A 6,504-nucleotide genomic window follows, 5' to 3' on the forward strand; every position below is an offset into this window, starting at 1 on the left:
AAGTGAGTCAGCGCCGTGTTATGGTGATGATCTGACACTGTGGTCTGTGTTACCCTCAGTCCTGTCAGGACTTGGAGAGGAGAAGTCAGAGGGTTCATCGACCCTGAACATTTAGAAGAGATGGTTTTTGTGAAAACTGATGCGGGGAGACAGTAAAAAAAGCACATAAAAACATCAAATTCTTAACCCAAACTTGAGCCAAGAGGAATCCTGTTGCAGCAGTTTACAGGAGCTTTTTTTTTGTGAGTTTCTCAGAACAGGAAGTGTCACAGGCTGGATAGTGACGGTAAATGGGTGGTGTCTTATCGCTACCTGGACAAAAAAAAACAAAAGTTTAAGTGATCTGCTGCCAAAAGGAAACGGTCATAAATAGATCATCTTTCAGAGTGCGAGTATTATTCACAAGTATGTACGCAGCCGATGTGAGAATACTTCAGAGACAATGAGGAGAGCAGCAGCACATTCAGGCCTATTGTTGTAAAATGTCGACAGGACTTGTGGAAATCCTCGTTTTACTGGCACGATGACGCACGCACACACACACGCACGCACACACACACACACACACACACACACACACACACACACACACACACACACACACACACACACACACACAGTGGTTTGACAGGTGAGAGTCCTCAGTGACCTCTGTTTGTGTGTTGACAACACAAAAGGCTCTTTAGTGTCAAATGAAACAGACTGAGCTGGAAATGCAAAGAGCTGCAACATTTTATCAGAAATCTGTAGTTTTTTTATCTGTTTGTTTACAGAGATGATACACAAGGCATTATTACTTGAAATAAAATCCAACTGATGACTGCATCAAGGCCTTTTAGCTGTATCTTTTTGCAGACCTTGACCTCAGTCAGGCATTTTAAGGATAAAACAGATAATATAACACTCTAATGTAGAGGCTTATAGTGAGATAAAACACAAACAACCACTGCAAAGACTATAAACAACATAAAACAACTAAAAATGACAAGATCATAACATAACATAACATTTTATACATAGGCAAACCTAGTAGTGTTCTCTGTGCAATGGCAATAGAGAATCTAATCTAATAACAACACAGACAAACAACCATAAAAATGACTATAAAGAACAAGGACTTAATATGACTATTAAGAACATAAAACACAGACAAACAAGCAATAAAAATGACAAGAAACAACACTAAGTAAAAGCGACGATTAAGACCGGCGTGCAGCGTTCATGTGCTTCATTGTTTACATACTTGCTGGTGTTGAACACGTGTTACTGGAGGTTTCCTCTAGAGAGGTTAAGAACAAACGCAAATAGCAAACATGCCGAGACTCTAGGAGGGGAAAGATACGAGATAGAAGCTTCTAAACTGTCTGACGTGACAGTGGCGTCATCGTAAACGATATGAGGGCCGCTAATTCCAGCATGCTGTAAACATGGAGAGTACTGCTCCTGCACGGGCCCTACTGTTTGTGTTTGGATCTTGCAACTACTATCGTTTATTTCTAGCAACGTGCACAACCAATGTTACAAACAGAAGCAGGACACACAATCATGCACACGCTAACACGTTAACAGCAAGTATATCCCCGTCAACAACCACAGAAATGACCATAAACAACAACAAAAGGAAAGGAAAACGTTAATACACGTGAACGTTATTTCTATCTGCTGTCACATCAGATAGATTATCGACTATGTTGGTTTTTTAAGAATGAAGACAACATCTCCCATGATCCCGAGCTACTTCACTAAATCATCAAAGTTCGTCTTTTGTTATTGTTTTGACTCAGAGCCCCCTAGTGGCAGAAAATGACACTCTCTGTGTTTAAAGGTTCCTGCTGTATAAACTCACAATACCATCAAATGTGTATTCAAGTGAAAATAGACCCAAATACACAATTTGCTTTATTATTCAAATTAAAAACTATGTACTGGGAATCGTGACTGAAGTCAAAAAGTTAAAAGGGAATTTATTGACAAAGAATCCTTTAGAATAATGTCCTTTTTATAGATCACAGAGTTTTTATTATTTTCTAAACTATTATAAACTTTGAGAAATCACTGAAAGGTGATCAGATGTTTATTTCTATTATATTATAATCATTTTTATGTTGCTTTCCTCTTCAGTTGTTGGCATCTTGTTGGTTTGTTACTTTTTTATTTATTTATTGTTCATCAGGTTAAAACAGATAAACATTGTGACATAGGAAAGAAGACATTACAATGTATGTAGTTCCTGTTCCTGGTCAGGCTTTTGAATTTACATTAAAACAACTAAATACAGTAAATGCATAATTCAGTCTATTTAATAGAAAGACAATAGCAACTATACACAATAGAAATAAGTTTTCTATCAGCTTTATATTTTTCTGAAATTTTATTCCCTGATTTATTTTATTTTATTCCAGCCAGTAATTTAGTTTTTTGGATAACTGCTCACCTTTTGATTATAATGCAGTTTGTTCGCCATCACTCATGTTTTCTATCCGCCTGGTATTCTTATCTGTGTTTACCGCTTATCTCTCTCGCTTTTTTTTCCTGACAGAGGAAATAAACAAAACACGGCGCAACAACAATAGCTTTGCCGGTTAAAAGGATAAAAACAGCTGTTATCGGCAGCGCCGGCTGTCTATTGTTAGAAATGAGTGACAACAAGCTGGAGCCGCTCCAAACATGTTGAACAGCCTCACAGAGTCACAGAGTCACACAGTCAGTCAGGGCGGAGCGGAGCGCCCTCTAGTGGTCAAACTGTGAACTCCCACTGTGGGGTCAGACACTGAACTCACCACTTTAGACCCTTTAACAGTCGATAATGTCTGTTGGTTATTTATCTGCTACAATCGACACTTGGACTCAAACATAAAAAACAATGGTAACGCTTTATATTAAGGTCCTTGTAATAACCATTAATTAACAAGTAATAAGGCCCTTGTAAGTCCTTACAAGATGCTTATTAACATTATTGTGTGTTTATAAGCTTATATAAGTGTTAATAATGGCATTACAAACACCCATGACCCACCCATTATGTCTTTGCCATGCCTTTATTAATCTTATTTTGTTTGCTTATTGATGTTAAAATATTCTTTTTTGCTCATCTATTATAAGTTAACTATAAGTTAACTATGCTTTTTGCAACTACCGGATCTAAAGCGAGAACAATGGGGTATTACTTGTTAATTAATGGTTATTAAGGACCTTATTATAAAGCGTTACCAAAACTATTTAATCAAATTTCTTTAGGATTAAAACATTTTAAAAATAAAAATTGAAGACAAAGGGGAGCTCACACCTTCACAAATGTTATCGAATAATTTAACAAAATATAATCTGTCGTCATGATTAAGAATATTGTATTTGGAGAAACGATGTGTGTAATTCATTTTATTTGCACTTGATTTAATAATTTAATTAATCATATGTTAACAACACCTTTTTTTGTAATTTTGGTGCCAAATTGTTCTTATAATATAATTTCTCTAATGAATCTCCTACCAGCAGCAGATTTTGTTTTTTCTTTCCATTTCAGCAAAATAAAAATATAAGCCATAATAAATCATTATTGTTCAAATAAAACTAGACTAAACCTAAATTAAAGTAATTATTATAACCTCAGATGTAATTATTTAAATAATTATTTTGTCTTTTGTTTACCTTTAAACAAATGTATTATTTGTAAGCCATATTGCACAAAATTAAAATTAAATAAATCACATTTTTTTATAGGACTGTATCTAAAGATTATTTCATTATCAATTAATCTGCAAATTATGTTCTTGATTCATCATTTGGTCTGTAAAATGTCAGGAAAAAAACATTTTAAACCGTTTTTTTACTTTTTCAACATACTTTAGTATGCTCTTTTCTTTTTTATATTTTTGGACCTACTATGCTATTGCGATGATCAACATTTGGTCTATAAAATGTCAGAAAAAGGTGAAAATGTTAATCAAAGTTCCTCTTCAAATGTCTTGTTTTTTCTGTCAAAAAACCTAAAATATTCAGCTTTAATAGCAGAAAAATTCCATTTTTTGAGGGTGAAAAACACTTTCTGCCATTTTTGCATGAAAAATAACATTCATTTTATTGATTATCAAAAATATTTCATTTTGTTTCTTTTGTAGTTGTTGCAGCTTTAGGGTTTACAGAAAAATATGTAAACTAAGTATGTTGCAGTAAGTCGTTGTCTCTGATTGACTGCTCAGATAACATTTTGTTCTTCCAGCCTTCACATCACGTCCTTCCTGATACCAACGAGTTGTAGGAACTTCGATAAAGACTCAACAAAATACTGAACATTTTTCTCTGTTTGTGTTTTCGTGTTCAGCGGGCTTCGGTTTGCTTCGTTCCTGAGGTTGAAGGTCTCGTTGGAGGTCGGAGCGCTCTGCAGACGGGACATTCGAGTGTCTCCGGCACGCTGGGAATCTTCAGCTTCACCTTCTGTTCGACCCTCGACGTGTCGACACACTGAGAGGATGTTTGTGTTGAATTCAGCCGGTAAATCCTCTTTGTTCCTCATTTAAACTCCAGTTCCTGTGGTTTACCTGCACAGCTGTTACTCTGTTAGATTTTTTAAAAACCTGATGTCATCATATTGTGAATTTCTTTTCTGTTTTTTTATAGTATTACTGAGTACAAACATTTCAAACTTCTACTACTGAACATACATCTCTACAGATACATGCTGCATGTATAACATGGTGATAGTTACAACACTGTGATGTTGAAGAATTACAGTCTTTTGAAGAGCCTTAATTTCAGTTTTTAAGAGTTTACAGCTGTAATCAAAGCTAACTGTACAGTGTCCATGTGTTATTATATTTGTAAATTAAAGGACGAGGTGATGAGTTTTTTAAACGACTTCAGATGTCTGATTCTTTTTTTTGTTTTTTGTTTGATAGCCAGTGATTTTTACTCATGTCAACACATTTTATTCTAAAATTGAAAGGACAGCACAAATGTTTAGAAGTCGTATAAAGAAAAAAAAACAACCTTAAAGTGGCAGCAGGAACAAAGAAGACCTAAAACCTGACTGAACCAAACCGTCAACACACATCAAGACTTTTCCTCATGTTGGTAGTGAACAAAAGCAGATAAAAAGAGAGGAAATATTGGACTTACGGTGTGCTGACACCAGTGGTGGAAGAAGTATTCAGATCCCTTACTTCAGTAATGACTTTTGCTTGTAGTGGAGTAATTTCACACTTTTTACTGAAGTAAAAGTACAAAAGTATCAGAAAATGTAAAGTCTCAAAAGTAAAAGTATTTGTTGTGCAGAATGGACCCACTCAGATTGTTAAATATATTATTATATTATTGATGCATTTATATAAGCAGCGTTTAAATGCTATGGTTAGGGTTAATCTTGACTAGTTTATATACATTTATGTGGTTTAATTTGTCAAAATTTGTAATAAATTTAAATGAAACATGTTATTCATGTTAAATCTCGACCTGAAAAGTAACTAAAGCTGTCAGCTAAATGGAGTGAAGTAAAAAGTGCAATATTTGCCTCTAAAATGTGGTGGAGTAGAAGTTTAAAGCTACACAAGATACCTCAAAATTGTACTTAAGTACAGTACTTGAGTAAATTAACTTAGTTAAATTCCACCACCGGTTCACACCAAAAGAGAAGCTAATTTATTAAATGTTGGCATGTGGCCAAAAAGTCAGTTAAAGCAGGTTTAACGAAATAATTAATTAGCCAAGTTTAAAAAGAATCAATAAAAATAATACTCTTAATATCAATTTTAGGTGTGTGTAAAAAGTCTGTGAATACTTGAAATGATGTTGATCGATAAATATATTCATAAAAGTTAAATATTCGACAAAGTAGCTCTTAATAACTTAATATATCTATGACTAGTCAGAAGCTGATTGTAAAATTATTATTTTGCTCCTCTGATCTTGTAAAATATTTCATGTGTTGCAACAAGCCAGCTTGTTTGAAAAAATGCAAGTGACTACATTAGAGGAACGCGGACGAATTTAATTTTCAAGTCTTTGCTGGGAATCTCCCTCCTAACAGCAGCGTGACCGATACACACGAACCGATCAGAGACGGATAAGAAAAACACCAAGTAACTGATGGGGAAAAACGCTGATGGTGTGATGATAATCTGGTGCACATGAGAGATCGTTTTTCCTGATAAATGCACTGAAGGTTTCATCAACAAACTTTATGAGGCTTGAATTCTCAAGCTGTTACAGCGTCACTCTGAACGAGCACTTTCATATCTGATAATAAGTCTTTACTGTAGTTCACTGCAGCTTCAGGTCATTTCTGAAGTTCTGTCGTTAAACCACTTTATGCTCAACATGAATCCACAATTCTTCCAACGTAGAATAGACGATTTTGAGTGTTCCAGGACATTTAAACATTTTATGTTGTATTTTTATGTATAATTGCCTCATTTTTAGGCATTTTAAAAATTGACATTTGACAATTCAACATACTAAAGTATGACTTTTTTCTCCAACTGTTTGATAACCTATGACATTTCTTTTTAT

At 34.6% G+C, this 6,504-nt stretch overlaps 1 protein-coding gene across 1 annotated transcript in view; it reads left to right on the forward strand.

Moving 5' to 3' along the window:
• Positions 1–4,854, forward strand: part of LOC131960003 (CDP-diacylglycerol--glycerol-3-phosphate 3-phosphatidyltransferase, mitochondrial) — a 31,871-nt gene extending 27,017 nt beyond the window's left edge. The window contains exon 12 of the mRNA XM_059325212.1: positions 4,322–4,854. The gene's annotated coding sequence lies outside the window, so the exon portion shown is untranslated. The remainder of the gene's footprint in view (positions 1–4,321) is intronic.
• Positions 4,855–6,504: the final 1,650 nt, after the last annotated feature.

The sequence above is a fragment of the Centropristis striata genome, chromosome 21 (assembly GCF_030273125.1).
Source record: "Centropristis striata isolate RG_2023a ecotype Rhode Island chromosome 21, C.striata_1.0, whole genome shotgun sequence".
NCBI lineage: Eukaryota > Metazoa > Chordata > Actinopteri > Perciformes > Serranidae > Centropristis > Centropristis striata.